This window comes from Ammospiza nelsoni, chromosome 27 (genome assembly GCF_027579445.1).
Source record: "Ammospiza nelsoni isolate bAmmNel1 chromosome 27, bAmmNel1.pri, whole genome shotgun sequence".
NCBI lineage: Eukaryota > Metazoa > Chordata > Aves > Passeriformes > Passerellidae > Ammospiza > Ammospiza nelsoni.
In genome coordinates this window covers 4,674,190-4,690,427 of record NC_080659.1, presented here as the reverse complement: position 1 = coordinate 4,690,427, position 16,238 = coordinate 4,674,190, and the positions used below count along the sequence as shown (strand labels likewise).

The 16,238-nt window shown below is 47.3% G+C and overlaps 1 protein-coding gene across 2 annotated transcripts in view; it reads right to left on the bottom strand.

Moving 5' to 3' along the window:
- The window catches only part of GNG7 (G protein subunit gamma 7), a 48,563-nt gene that overhangs the window by 24,241 nt on the left and 8,084 nt on the right, over positions 1 to 16,238 (bottom strand). For both annotated transcript variants that reach the window (XM_059489591.1, XM_059489592.1), the window contains exon 2: positions 8,835 to 8,891. The gene's annotated coding sequence lies outside the window, so the exon portion shown is untranslated. The remainder of the gene's footprint in view (positions 1 to 8,834; positions 8,892 to 16,238) is intronic.

The window sequence follows — 16,238 nt, the reverse complement described above, 5'->3', positions numbered from 1 at the left end:
ACAATTCCATGGAGGTGAAGCTGCTGCCAAAATCAGCTCCACACAAAGCACCCCAAACCCAAGCACCCCCAAACCCCTCAGCCAGGTAAAATGAACCCATTCATGTCAGATTAATCAATAATGAGAATTTCCTTCCCTTCAGACCGAGCTGAGCTGAAATCCTGCAGTGACAGCACAACCTGTGCATTATTTCTGTCAGTTTTCCCTGGAATTTGGGGCTGCTTTGGGTTTCTCCTTTTTGTGCTTTCCTTTCCAAAGCCACTCAGGTTTTCCAGCACTAAAAATTATTAAATTTCAGGTTTAGAGCTGCTCTCAGAGACCCCATGGGGACCAGCAGCCACACCACAACCAGAGGGAAAAAAAACAACCCTGGAGCTTTGCAGAGGGCCAGGATCCCATCTCTGGGTTGTTGTTTACAGCCCTGCAGGATCCCTGCTCTGCGAGGCAAAACAAGGCTGACCTCAGCTGGAAGAAACTCTGCAATAAACTCTGCCCCCTCCTTCCTGCCAGCCCTGTCCTGGTGCAAAGGTTTGGAACTTGATATTCCACAGGCTCCTGTTTACAGCCACTGCAGTGGAGCAGCCCTGCTCTGCTGCCAGCCCAGCTGGGGACACTCAGGGACACCGGGGGACACTGAGAATTCCCTGTGCCCCAGACTCTGCCACTCCCTCTGGGAAACACCCCCTGGGGCTGGGGGGCTTGGGAAGGCTCTGCCCCCTCCCCACAAAGGCAATTCCTGCTGGGAATGTCACACTGGGGCAAAATCCTGCCTGGATCTGGGTTTTCCTGCCTCTATCCAGGATTTCCTGGTTGTATCCAGCTTTTCCTGCCTCTTTTCCTGCCTCTATCCAAATTTCCCTGCCTCTATCCAGGTTTTCTTGCCTCTATCCAGGTTTCCCTGCCTGTATCCAGGTTTTCCTGGCTGTATCCAGGTTTTCCTGGCTGTATCCAGGTTTTCCTGGCTGTACCCAGGTTTTCCTGTTTGGATTCAGGTTTCCCTGCCTGTACCCAGGTTTCCCTGCCTCTATCCAGGATTTCCTGGTTGTATCCAGCTTTTCCTGCCTCTTTTCCTGCCTCTATCCAAATTTCCCTGCCTCTATCCAGGTTTCCCTGCCTGTACCCAGGTTTTCCTGGCTGTACCCAGGTTTTCCTGCCTCTATCCAGGTTTTCCTGTTTGGATTCAGGTTTCCCTGCCTGTACCCAGGTTTTTCCTGGCTCCATCCAAGTTTTCCTGCCTGTATCCAGGTTTTCTTGCCTGGATCCAAGTTTCCCTGCCTCTATCCAAGTTTTCCTGGCTGCATCCGTTTCCCTGGTTCCATCCAGGCTTTCCTTGTTGTATCCAGGTTTTCCTGCCTATTTTCCTGGTTGTATCCAGGTTTCCTTGGCTCTACCCAGGTTTTCCTCTCTGCACTAAGGTTTTCCTGCCTCTATCCAGGTTTCCCTGCCTCTATCCTGGTTTTCCTGACTGTTTTCCTGCCTGTATCCAAATTTCCCTGGCTGCATCCAGGTTTCTCTGAGTGTATCCAGGTTTTCCTGTTTGGATTCAGGTTTTCCTGTCTGTATCCAGTTTTCTTGCCTCTATCCTGGTTTTCCTGGTTGTATCCAGGTTTTCTTGCCTGTATCCACGTTTTCCTGACTCTATCCAGGTTTTTCTGCCTTCATCCAGATTTCCCTTCCTGTATCCAGTTTTTCCTGCCACTATCCAGGTTTTCCTGCCTGTATCCAGGTTTCCCTGGCTCTATCCAGGTTTTCCTCCCTGCATCCAGGCTTTCCTGATTATATCCAGGTTTTCCTGCCTGTTTTCCTGCCTGTATCCAAATTTCCCTGGCTGCATCCAGGTTTCCCTGCCTCTATCCAGGTTTCCCTGAGTGTATCCAGATTTCCCTGCCTGTATCCAAGTTTTCCTGTCTGTATCCAAATTTTCCTGACTCCCTCCAGGTTTCCCTGTCTGTATCCAGATTTTCCTGCCTGTATCCATCTTTCCCTGCCTCTATCCAGGTTTTCCTACCTGCATCCAGATTTTCCTGCCTCTATCCAAGTTTCCCTGGCTCTATCCAGTTTTTCCTGCCTGCATCCAGGTTTCCCTTCCTGTATTCCAGGTCTCCCTGGCTGCATTCAGATTTTCCTGCCTCCATCCAGCTTTTCCTGCCCTTCCTTCCTCCCCTGACCCTGCCAAGCCTGACCATCCCTTTCAGAGATGCCTGCAGCGGGTGTGGGCAGCAGGAAGGGGAATTCCTTCCCCAATTCTCTGCAAGCACCAACAGTTGGGAATGTGAAGCATCCTGGAGGGGCCAGAGAAAGGGAGGAAACTGAATCCTGCAGCTCAGCCCAGCAGAATTCCCCCCTGGAGCCAGGAATGCCGGGGGAAGGAGCAGGAGCCTTTCCAGGAGGAGCTCCCAGACCAGCAGCAGCAGGAATTTTGTGCTGCTGGAATTCTGTGTTGCTGGAATTTTGTACAGCAGGAATTCTGTGCCCCTGGAATTTCCTGCTGCAGGAATTCTGCGTCCTTGGAATTCTGTGCAGCTGGAATTTTGTACAGCAGGAATTCTGTGCCCCTGGAATTTCCTGCTGCAGGAATTCTGTGCTGCTGGAGTTTCGTGCCCCTGGAACTCTGTGCTGCAGGAATTTTGTGTCCCCAGAATTCTGTTCTGCAGGAGTTCTGTGCTGCAGGAACTCTGGGTCCCTGGAATTCTGTGTTCCTAGAATTCTGTACTGCAGGAATTCTGTGCCCCTGGAATTTTCTGCTGCTGGAATTCTGTGCTGCTGGAATTCCATGTCCCTGGAATTCTGTGCCCCTGGAATGCTGCGCTGCAGGAATTTTGTACAGCAGGAATTCTGTGTCCCTGGAATTTTCTGCTGCAGGAATTTTGTACAGCAGGAATTCTGTGTCCCTGGAATTTTCTGCTGCAGGAATTTTGTACAGCAGGAATTCTGTGTCCCTGGAATTTTCTGCTGCAGGAATTTTGTACAGCAGGAATTCCCCGCCCCTGGAATTCTCTGCTGCAGGAATTCCTCGCCCCTGGAATTCTCTGCTGCAGGAACTCTGTGCCCCTGGAATTCTCTGCTGCAGGAATTCTGTGCTATAGGAGTTCTGTGCTGCAGGAGTTCTCTGTTGCAGGAATTATGTGCTGCAGGAATTCTGTGCCCCTGGATTTTTCTGCTGCTGGAGTTCCACGTCTCTGGAATTCTGTACTGCAGGAATTTTGTGCCCCAAGAATTCTGTGCTGCAGGAGTTCTCTGCTGCAGGAATTCTCTGTCCCTGGAACTCTGTGCTGCTGGAATTCCTGTTGCTGGAATTCTGTGCTATAGGAATTCTGTGCTGCTGGAATTCTGTGCCCCTGGAATTCTGTACTGCAGGAATTTTGTGCCCCAAGAATTCCGTGCTGCAGGAATTCTCTGTCCCTGGAACTCTGTGCTGCTGGAATTCTGTGCTATAGGAATTCTGTGCTGCTGGAATTCTGTGCCCCTGGAATTTTGTACTGCTGGAATTCTGTGCCCCCTCAGGAATTCTCCATTCCTTTCCCAGCCCTGGGTGTCTCCCTGGATGCTCAGCTCACCCCCAGCATTCAATCCCCTCCATGCAGCAGCACCACAGCTTCAATTCTGCCCCTTTTGTGCACCATAAACATCCCCAAATCCACGTCCACAGCCAGACCTGTCACATCCCTAAAAATATCCCCCTATAAATAGCAAATTATCCAACAATGGCGCCAGGGCAACCACCCCAAAACATCCAGGGCAGAGCTCCAAACGTGAACTTTTTCCTGGGAGCTCCTCCAAGGGATGAGCAGATCCTTCTTTCCCTGTGCCCTTTTCCAGCTGGGATTTTTTGGGGTTTTTTTGGGTTTTTTGGGGTTTTGTTTTTTTGGGAACAGCTGCTGCAGCCAGCACTCATTTGCTGTTGGAAGTTCTGTGCTGGCATCAGGCTCTGGAATATTTTTTTGAAGTCCTAAAAAGGGAAGAATTGGAGGAGAGGGAAGCAAAAAGGGTCTGCAGGATTCACAATCCCAGCAAAGTGACCACACTTGGCATTTTAAAATATTTCCTAAAGCAAATCCTGCCCCTGGGAAGATCAGGAATTTTGGGATTTCACACACCTGTGTGGGGGAAAAGGTGAGATAACCCAAATTAATGCACAAGTGGAGTTAAAATGTAGAAAGCCTCATGGATCCAAGGAAAAGGAGCTGCACATTTCCCCACCCGGGATATTCCAAAGGATTTTTCCAACCCTCTCAGGGCATTCCTGCCCAGGAATTGCAAAAAAGGGAAAAATAATTTAAAAGAAACCCTGCAGAGAGCAGCAGGAGCTCATTCCTCACAGAAATCCATTCCTCAGGAAATGTTTGTGGATTGTGCTAAGCAGAATCTCCTCAAACCCTTCAGAGTTTCAGAGATCCTCAGGACAAGGGGCCATGGAAACAACAGGGCTCATCTCATTTCAGAGCTATTTTTAAAAGAGTTTTTTTGCTTCTGGGATGCCAATTTCCAGGAGTTGTTTGGAAAATGAGATTTTTAAAATGTCCCCATGCTAATGGAACAAACTGTGCTGGAGCAGCAGCTCCTCCTGCTCGGGGGTACTCCAGGGATGGCTTTGACTTTCCAGCTTCCTTTCATCCAAAAAATAAAAATAAAAATCATCTTTTCTTCCTCTTAGAGGGCAAAACAGCAACAAAAAAAAAAAAAAAAAAAGAAATTTGTGTTTAAATCCTCATGTTTTAATGCCTGTAGCTGTTCCAAGCAGATCAAACCAGGGATCAAACCCTTCCCTGCTCCTGAGGTTTAATGGAATTATTGAATTATTTCAGCCCAAAGCCTCTGCCAAGATCCAAAGAGATCTCTTCTGTCACTGACAACATTCCAAAAACTGCAGGAAATTTAAAATCCACACCAAGAACATCCCAAAAATGGGAGGAATTTTAAAATCCTCACCAACAACATCCAAAACCAGCAGGAATTTTAAAATCTATACCAGGAACATCTCAAAAACAGCAGGAATTTTAAAATCCACACCAAGAACATCCCAAAAACAGGAGGAATTTAAAAACCCACACCAAGAACATCCCAAAAACTGCAGGAATTTTGAAATGCACAAGAGAACATCCCAAAAAAGGCAGGAATTTAAAATCCACACCAAGAACATCTCAAAAATGGGAGGAATTTTAAAATGCACACAAAAAACATCTCAAAAATTTTAAAATCCACACCAAGAACATCCCAAAAATGAGAGGAATTTTGAAATGCACACCAACAACTGTGTGGAAGGTGAAAGAGGATCCAGCTGAGGGGAATTCCTGACACTGTAAATACCAGTTGGGATGCTGAGGTTTGGGATTCCTGGAGTGCTGCTGGAAAAACCAGCAGGAATTTTGCTTTGCAGGGTTCTCAGAGTTATCCCATAGGCTGCTCCAACAATTTGGGGATTTCTCCAGTAAAATATTAAATATCAAGCTGTTTAAAATCCCTAAAAACACCCAAAAGAATTCTGATAAACCAGCCCTGCTTCCAACTGAACCAAACCCCTTTTTCCTTCCACCTGGGAAAAGTTCACCACAAAAAAACAGGGAAAGGAGGAAAAATATCCAAAGGAAGGATCTGGAAGCCAGGTTTGGGTTTAAATGAGATTGTTTCACCTCAGAGCAATTTCTGAGGTTGTTTCAATGTGGTTTGTGTTACACAAGTGGCCTCAATCTTCCAGGATCAGCAATTTTGTCCAGGCAATTAGTGAAAAAATTAAATGTCTTAATGACCCCTGGGAAATGGGATCCATCAGTGATTGCTGAGCCAGGGCAGCTCCACTTCTGCAGGATATAAATCCCAAAAAAAAGGGGTTTGTGTCATTTCAGGAATGGTGGGAAAACTCAGAGCATGGAAAGCTGCTCCTTAAAATCAGAAATGTGTGAGAATCTTAATTGGCACCACAAAGAGATTAAAAATGGGAAAAAATCAGAAGCATGGGATCATTCTCTTCCCAAGGGAAAGAGAAAAAACCCTTTCCATGAGGGAATTCCTGCTGCTGTCCCACCTGGAGCTGCTCTCTCCTGTCCTGGTGTCCCCTGGGAGCAGAGCCACTCCTGTTGGGGACCTGGGGGCATTGGGAATGTCCCCCTGATCCTGCTTTGCTCCAGGCTGAGCCCCTTCCCATCTCCCTCAGGAATTCTGCAGCCCCTTCAGGAATTCTCCATTCCCTTCCCATTTCTCTCAGGAATTCTCCATTCCCTTCCCATTTCCCTCAGGAATTCTCCATCTCTTTGAGGAATTCTCCATTCTTTTCCTATTTCCCTCAGGAATTCTCCATTCCTTTCCCATCTCCCTCAGGAATTCTCCAGCCCCTTCAGGAATTCTCCAGCCCTTCCCATTTCCCTCAGGAATTCTCCATTCCCTTCCCATCTTCCTCAGGAATTCTCCAGCCCCTTCTCATCTTTCTCAGCAATTCTCCATTCCCTTCCCATTTCCCTCAGGAATTCTCCATTCCCTTCCCATCTCCCTCAGGAATTCTCCAGCCCATTCTCATCTCCCTCAGGAATTCTCCATCTCCCTCAGGAATTCTCCATTCCCTTCCCATTTTCCTCAGGAATTCTCCATTCCCTTCCCATTTGTCTCAGGGATTTTCCAGCCTTTTCCCATCTCCCTCAGGAATTCTCCATTCCCTTCCCATTTCCCTCAGGAATTCTCCATTCCCTTCCCATTTCTCTCATGAATTCTCCATTCCCTTCCCATTTCTCTAAGGGATTTTCCAGCCTTTTCCCATCTCCATCAGGAATCCTCCATTCCCTTCCTATCTCCCTCATGAATTCTCCATTCCCTTCCCATCTCCCTCAGGAATTCTCCAGCCCATTCCCATTTCCCTCAGGAATTCTCCATCTCCCTCAGGAATCCTCCATTCCCTTCCTATCTCCCTCAGGAATTCTCCATTCCCTTCCTATCTCACTCATGAATTCTCCATTCCCTTCCCATTTCCCTCAGGAATCCTCCATTCCCTTCCCATTTCTCTCAGGAATTCTCCATTCCTTTCTCATCTCTTTGAGGAATTCTCCATTCCCTTCCCATCTCGCTCAGGAATTCTCCATTCCTTTCCCAGCCCTGGGTGTCTCCCTGGATGCTCAGCTCACCCCCAGCATTCAATCCCCTCCATGCAGCAGCACCACAGCTTCAATTCTGCCCCTTTTGTGCACCATAAACATCCCCAAATCCACGTCCAGAGCCAGACTTGTCACATCCCTAAAAATATCAACCTATAAATAGCAAATTATCCAACAATGGCACCAGGGCAACCACCCCAAAACATCCAGGGCAGAGCTCCAAATCCTCCTCTCAGGTCCATCCTGAGCACTCAGGGCTGGAGAAATTAAATCCCCCCTTCCACACTTCCATAAAAAATTTGTGAACAAAGATTTGGAGCACCAATATTTCCTACAATAAATTACAATGAGAACCTCGCTGAGTTTTCCTTTTTTTTGTTTTTCTCTGTTTTGCTCCTGGTTTGGATGAAATTTGTGACTCCATGACCCCACATCCATCCCCTCCTGAGGACACCCCAAGTGCACAAATCAGGGCAAAAAGGGATATTTTTGGGTTATTTTTTTAGGAAAATGAGGCAAGAGGAAGCTGTGCCAAGGAGCAGCGGTCACATGAGGATGTCCAGCCCCCAAAGCAGCTGCTAATGAGTGTCTCAGTTAATTACTGGGCTCGCTGGGATGAGGAGCTCGGGGCTGGCAGCTCATCCTCGGCTCCACTGCCAGGGACACAGTGCCCTCTCTTGGAGACTCCAAATGCAGCCTGAAGCCGGGAGTGAGGACAAAAACCTCCTGGAATCCCCTAAAAAATGAGATTTCTGCACAAGAAACAACTCTGGCCTGGTTGGGAATTGTTGGAGGAACAGGGGAACAACTCTGGAGCTGCTCCTGAGGCAGGTCAGTGACTCATGACCTTGACAAACCTTTGGATCTTCTTATCAAAACTCTGATCTTTTTTAAAATTAAGAATTTTTTAAACATGGAGAATATTGAAACTCCAACTGGAGACTCCAAATCCTGCCTAAAGCCAGGACTGAGGACAAAAACCTCCTGGAATCTCCTAAAAAAAAGGAGATTTCAGCCCAAAAAAACAACTGGCCTGGCTGGGAATTCCTTGAGGAACAGGGGAACAACTCTGGAGCTATTCCTGAAGCAGGTCAGTGATTCATGACCTTGATAAACCTTTGGATCTTATTAAAACTCTGATATTTTTTAAAATTAAGGATTTTTAAACATGGAGAATATTGAAACTCCAATTGGAGACTCCAAATCCAGCTTAAAGCTGGGACTGAGGACAAAAACCTCACTGAAATCTCCTAAAAAAAGAGATTTCTGCCCAAGCTCTGGCCTGGCTGGCAATTCCTTGGAGGAACCTCTGGAGCTGCTCCTGAGGCAGGTCAGTGACTCATGACCTTGATAAACCTTTGGATCTTCTTATCAAAACTCTGATATTTTTTAAATTAAGAATTTTTAAAGTGGAGAACATTGAAACACCTCAAGAGTGGTGATGTTGTGGTGTCACAGAGGGGTTTGGGATGGATCAGCCAGTTCCAGGGAAAAGAATGGAATTGTTTCATTCCAGTCAGAGGCAGCAGTTCCACATCAGATTTCTGTGTGTCCCCAGGGCTTGGCCACCACCTCTGAGTGCCCACCTGGCACAGGTGACCATGGACAGCTCCATGCCAAGGCTGGACAGGGCTTGGAGCACCCTGGGATGGTGGAAAGGGCTTTAGGATCCTTCCCACCCAAATTCCGGGTGGGAAATCCCTGATTTGGGGCTCAGGAGGTGTTTGGGTGTCTGTGGGTGCTGCTGGCACCTACCTGGGCAGGTGTCCCCACCTCCTCTGGCACTTGCTGCAGGGAGAAAGGACAAATCTCCTAAAATAAATTAAAAAAAGAGAGAATTTTCAGCAATTGAAAGGATCCTGCAGGGAATTCCAGCTCCTCTCAACAGCAGGTTTGAGCCCACCAGCTGAAGCACCTCACACCTTTTCCCCATCTCCATCATCCCATTTTTTCCCTGTTTTTTCCCTGCTGGAATCCAGCCCATTCCTGAACTATTTAAAGCACCTCACACCTTTATCCCCATTTCCAGCAGCCCATTTTTTCCATGTGTTTTCCCCATTTTCTGCCCACTCCAAATGGATTTAAATCCACCCAGCCACACGAGGAGTGTCCCCTTTGGGGTGGTTTATTTACATTTCAATCTGTTCAGGACCTGCCTTGGAGATTTTTTTGGAAGGGGGATGAAATCCTAAAAGTCCTCACAGGAGAGGTTTAGTGAGGATGATGCAGGTGGCACTTGACGCTTTCTCCATGCTCATCCATGGAATGGGGGATAAAAAAAACCCAATTTCTAGTGGCTTAGAACTGGCTTTGAACACATTGAATCCAACAGAGAATTTTGTGGTAGGGGGGAAAGTCTTTCCCCAAGGAGCCTGGCAGCTCCCAGGCTGTCACTGTGCAATTCCAGATCTGAGTCTGGAGATGGCTCCATCGGAACGAGGGATGCCATCCGTCCATCCATCCATCCATCCATCCATCCATCCATCCATCCATCCATCCATCCATCCATCCCTGTGTCCATTCATCTCTCCATTCCTGTGTCCATACCTGTGTCCATCCATCCGTCCATCCATCCATCCATCCTGCATCCATCATCAATCCATCCATCCTTGTGTCCGTCCATCCATCCATGGATCCATCCATCCATCATCCAACCACCCACTCATCCATCCGTCCATCCATCCGTCCATCCATCCATCCCTGTGTCCATCCATCCATTATTCAATCTCTCCACCCATCCATCGTCCATCCATCCCTGTGTCCGTCCGTCCATCTGTCCATATCCATCCATCCCTCCCTCCTTCCCTCCACCCATCTATCATCCATCCCTGTCTCTGTCCGTCCATCCATCCATCCATCCATTCATCATCCATCCATCCATCCATCACCCCTCCACCCATCCACCCCTGTGTCCATCCGTCCATCCATCCATCACCTGTCCACCCATCCATCATCCATTCATCCATCCATCCATCCATCCATCCATCCATCCATCCATCCATCCATCATTCCCTCATCCATCTGTGTCCGTCCATCCATCCATCCATCCATCCCTGTATCCATCCATTCATCCACTCCTCATCCATCCATCCCCATATGTGTCCGTCCGTCCATCCATCCCTCCATCCATTCTCCATTTATTCACCCATCCCTTCATCCCTGTGTCCGTCCATCCGTCCATCCATCCATCCATCCATCCATCCATCCATCCATCCCCATATGTGTCCGTCCGTCCATCCATCCGTCCCTCCATCCCTCATCCACTCCTCCCTCCCTCCTCCCCTCCACCCATCCATCATCCATCCCTGTCTCTGTCCGTCCGTCTATCCATCCATCCATGGATCAATCCATCCATCTATCATCCATCTCTCCATCCATCCATCCATCCATCCATCCATCCATCCATCCATCCATCCCTGTGTCCATCCATCCATCCATCCATCCATGGATCCATCCATTCATTCATCCATCCATCCATCCATCCATCCATCCATCCATCCATCCATCCCTGAATCCCTCCATCCATCCATCCATCCCCATGTCCGTCCATCCATCCATCCATCATCCAATCATCCCTCCATCCATCCCTGTGTCCGTCCATCCATCCATCCATCCATCCATCCATCCATCCATCCATCCATCCCTCCATTCCCTCCCCCATTCAAGGGGATTTGTCCCCTCTGAAGGAACCAGCCACATCCATGACATCCCTGAGGCTTCAACAAAAGCAACCAGGGAAAAACAACCTGAGCACCTCATGGAAGTGAGAGACAAGGAGAGTGACAAAGATTCAAGGCACGAAAGGGGAGAGGAAGGCAGAGCTGCAGCATTTCATCTTCTGTTCCTCCCCACAACCAGCCAATTAAAAAGCCCACACACTAAATTAATTCCAGTTCCAGGGGAGCTGGAAATACAGAGCCACTATTTAGGTTAGGGAAAATTGCTGCATTCTGTTCCTTTGTCAGGTGGCAGAGAATGACATCTGCAAAAGGGAAAAAAAAAAAGAGAAAAAAAGCAAAAAAAAAAGCAGATTTGGGGCCCAGCACAGCAGAAGCAAAGGAAAAGGAGGGAATTCAGGGAAGGAGCCCCATCTCCACGGACAGGGCAGAGCTGAGCAGAGATCCCCATGCTCTCCCAACCCTCACACCTCCTCAGTTCCTGCTTTTGTTTGGAACAAGTGCCCAGGATGTGGTTACAGAGCTCTGCTTCCCTAAAACCCTTCCCAATGTTTAATTTATCCCTCTGATAAAACCCAGCCCCGCCAACGTCATCAGCTCCAGGGTAAACATCCCAGCCAGCTTTGTGGGGACTCTGGGATTTCATCCCTCTCTTCTGGCCAGAGAAACCCTCAATTCATGCTGGAATTTTAATGGAATAACCCCACAGGGAGCAGAGAATACAAATTATTATCCCAGCTTTTTTCCAAGGATGACAAAACCCAAGCAGGGTTTTGCTGGAGGCCTCGGGGCAGTGCCAGGCTCAGAGGGAACTGCTCCCCTCCCTGTGTAATCCTGAACAGCAAAAGCCAGCCCAGATAAAGGCAGGGAGCAGCACCTGGAGCTGGGATGCACTGGGAGCCAGGGATGTCCCAGGAAACTCAGGAGGTTTGTCTGCTCCTCTTGTGGCTCTGCCCTGGGGACAGCAGCAATGGCAACTGGGGAAACCCATCCATTTGTTTGGGAGCTGGAAAAACTCATAAATTTGCTTAGAAATGGAGAAAACCCATCCATTTGTCTGGAAACTGGGAAAACTCATAAATTTGTTTAGAAATGGAGAAAACCCATCCATTTGTCTGGGAATTGGGAAAACCCAAAATTTTGTTTGGGAGCTGGGAAAACTCATCTGTCCATTTGTTTAGGAATTGGGAAAACTCACCCATCCATTTATTTGGAAACTGGGAAAACCCATAAATTTGTTTAGAAATTGGGAAACCTATTGATTTGTTTGGGAATTGGGGAAACTCATAAATTTGTTTAGGAATTGGGAAAACCCATCCATTTGTTTGGGAGCTGGGAAAACTCAAATTTGTTTAGGACTTGGGAAAACCCATCCATTTGTTTGGGAGCTGGGAAAACCCATCCATTTGTTTGGGACCATCCATTTGTTTAGGAATTGGGAAAACTCATCCATTTGTTTAGGAATTGGGAAAACCCATCCATTTGTTTGGGACCATCCATTTGTTTAGGAATTGGGAAAACTCATCCAATTTGTGTTTGTTTGGGAGCTGGGAAAACCCACCCATTTATCTGGGAATTGGGAAAACTCATGAATTTGCTTAGGAATTGGGAAAACCCATCCATTTGTTTGGGAATTGGGAAAACTGATGCCAGGCCCTGGACCCAGCTGGCAGCAGGAGCTCCGTGCCAGGGATGCCCCTGCAGAGCTCCCTGGTGCCACCAGGACCTGCTGGGGACAAGGACAAAACCCCCAGGACGTGGCACAGGGAGGGGCAGAGCCGGCCCCACACACACAGAGAAATAATTCAGGAAAACGAGTTGGGATTACAAGAAACCCAGGGGGAGTTCAAGGGAGCTTTTTCCTGCTTGTTCTGAGCTCCCAAAATTTGGGATTTACACCAAAACCCCTCAGGGCTGCTCTGACAAGATCATGGATGTGTGGGATTTGGAGAAAAATTGTGTTTAGGATAACAGAATCTCAGGAAAACAAGTTGGGATTACAGGAAACCCAGGGGGAGTTCAAGGGAGCTTTTTCCTGCTTGTTCTGAGCTCTCAAAATTTGGGATTTACACCAAAACCCCTCAGGGCTGCTCTGACAGGATCACAGTGTGTGGGATTTGGAGAAAAAATGTGTTTAGGATAACAGAATCTCAGGAAAACGAGTTGGGATTACAGGAAACCCAGTGGAGTTCAAGGGAGCTTTTTCCTGCTTGTTCTGAGCTCCCAAAATTTGGGATTTACACCAAAACCCCTCAGGGCTGCTCTGACAAGATCATGGATGTGTGGGATTTGGAGAAAAATTGTGTTTAGGATAACAGAATCTCAGGAAAACGAGTTGGGATTACAGGAAACCCAGTGGAGTTTAAGGGAGCCTTTTCCTGTCTGCTCTGAGCTCTCAAAATTTGGGATTTACACCAAAACCCCTCAGGGCTGCTCTGACAGGATCACAGTGTGTGGGATTTGGAGAAAAACTGTGTTTAGGATAACAGAATCTCAGGAAAACAAATTGGGATTACAGGAAACCCAGTGGAGTTTAAGGGAGCCTTTTCCTGTCTGCTCTGAGCTCCCAAAATTTGGGATTTCCACCAAAACCAGAGCACTGAGTAGAAAAAAAAAATTCCTGCTTGGCTAAAACCTAAGAGAACATTCAGGAAAATATAGATGTGGACAAAAAGCTTTTTCCAATCTGTTCTAGAATGAAATGGAAGGTGGCCAGGCCCACCCCTTTTCCCACCCAGCCATTCTGTTTTATTTGAAATCAGCAGCCCCAAACCTCATCCATGGGCACCAGAATTTGGATCAGCTCCACACAATCAGTCCCAGCAGGAATCCAAACCCACAATTACAGCAGCCTGCACATGGAAAACACCAGGCAGGGAGGGATTATTTATGCAGGACAGGAGTTTTGAGGATGAGAGGAATAAATCAGGGGAAAAAAATGGATTGGGGGAGTTGGGGGAAAAAAACAGCTGCAGCAGAGGCTCTGTGGGTGCTGAAATTGCAGGAAAAATGGAGGATTTTGTACCTGGAATGCCTCAGGAATTGCAGGGGAGGATTTGCACCTGGAATGCCTCAGGAATTGCAGGAAAAATTCAGGATTTGTACCTGGAATGCCTCAGGAATTGCAAGAAAAACTGAGAATTTGTACCTGGAATGCTTCAGGAATTATGGAGGATTTGCACCTGGAATGCCTCAGGAATTGCAGGAAAAATGAAGAATTTTACCTGGAATGCCTCAGGAATTGCAGGGGAGAATTTGCACCTGGAATGCCTCAGGAATTGCAGGAAAAATTCAGGATTTGTACCTGGAATGCCTCAGGAATTGCAAGAAAAACTGAGAATTTGTACCTGGAATGCTTCAGGAATTATGGAGGATTTGCACCTGGAATGCCTCAGGAATTGCAGGAAAAATGAAGAATTTTACCTGGAATGCCTCAGGAATTGCAGGGGAGAATTTGCACCTGGAATGCCTCAGGAATTGCAGGAAAAATTCAGGATTTGTACCTGGAATGCCTCAGGAATTGCAGGGGAGGATTTGCAACTGGAATGCCTCAGGAATTGCAGGAAAAATTCAGGATTTGTACCTGAAATGCCTCAGGAATTGCAGGAAAAATTCAGGATTTGTACCTGGAATGCCTCAGGAATTGCAGGAAAAATTCAGGATTTGTACCTGAAATGCCTCAGGAATTGCAAGAAAAACTGAGAATTTGTACCTGGAATGCTTCAGGAATTATGGAGGATTTGCATCTGGAATGCCTCAGGAATTGCAGGGGAGAATTTGCATCTGGAATGCCTCAGGAATTGCAGGAAAAAATGAAGAATTTGCACCTGGAATGCCTCAGGAATTGCAGGAAAAAATGAAGAATTTGCACCTGGAATGCCTGCAAACCACCAAATTTTAGCCAAAAGCACCTTGGGACTCTCCCAACTTTTCCAAACCGTGGCTCTGCTTGATTTTTTTTCTTTTTTTCCCCTCACCAGGGATGCACACAATGCATCTCCTCTGGTGGTTGACAACCCCTCTTCTATTTCAGGAATGCTCATCTGCAGGTGGAATTGGATTTCTGTTCCCATGACTGACAACACAACTCCATCCTGGCCTATGGCAGCTGCTGCTATTTTCAGCAGCTCTGCCTCTCTCTCTCCAGTATTATTCCAAAGGTGAGAATTATTTCCAGAGAACAGCATTTTTCACACCTTAATAGAAAAAAAAAAATTGAAAAAAAATCACAGATTTTTCAAAGTTTTGCCACAGGGTAAAAGTCTCTGCAGCAAAGAGCATTAATGAGCTCGTGGAGTGTTAAAATGGAATTAAAGTCCCTGTTGGGATGGGGAAAAGAGACTTAAATTGGGTTGTCACAAAGATATTCCTCACCAAGCAGGCAGGGAAATGCTGATTCCTCCATCCTGGCAATGCAGGAATGGGAATTGTCCCCATAAATCAAAAACAGCAAAATGGGATGGAATTCAGAGTTGGTTTTGTGGGTATCCCTAAAAATGATGAATGTGGGGTGTGGGATTTGGGTTTGCTGCTTAATCCAGTGTGAGAGTTTGGAGCCTCTGGGAAGGTTCAGACGCTCAGGGAGAAAAGCTGAGGGTGGGATAATGAGGCAGGGAATGTTAATTAATTAGCAATCAGAGAGAGAGGGAGGAGAGCTGGGATCAGGGGCTGACCTGCTCTGGGTGGCTCATCCTGGCACTCCAAGGTGTGGGAATTGTGGCAGCTCCATCCCACCCCTCTGCAATTCCCAAAAATCCATTCCCAGCACCCAACAAAATCAGGATAAATTCCCTGGAGCCCTTCCTTGTCCTCCACCCCTCTGCAATTCCCAAAAATCCATTCCCAACAACACTGCACCCAGCAACACCAGGAGAAATTCCCAAAATTCCATTCCCAACAACACCATCAGGATAAATTCCCAAAAATCCATTCCCAACAACACCAGGAGAAATTCCCAAAATTCCATTCCCAGCTCAATCACTGCACCAACACCATCAGGAGAAATACCCAAAAATCCATTCCCAGTTCAGCCACTGCACCCTCCCAACAACACCAGGATGAATTCCAAAAAATCCATTCCCAGCACCCAACAACACCAAGAAAAATTCTCAAAAATCCATTCCCAGCTCAACCACCAGGATAAATTCCCTGGAGCCAGACCTTGTCCTCCACCCTCTGCAATTCCCAAAAATCCATTCCTAGTTCAGCCACTCTGCCCTCCTAACAACACCAGGAAAAATTCCCAAAAATCCATTCTCAGCACTCAGCACCACCAGGATAAATTCCTTGGAGCCAGACCTTGTTATCCACCCCTGTGAAATTCCCAAAATTCCATTCCCAGCTCAGCCACTGCACCCAATGCCATCAGGAAAAATTCCCAAAAGTCCATTCCCAGCTCAACCACCAGGATAAATTCCCTGGAGCCAACACTTCCTTGTCCTCCACCCCACTGCAATTCCCAAAAATCCATTCCCAGCACCAC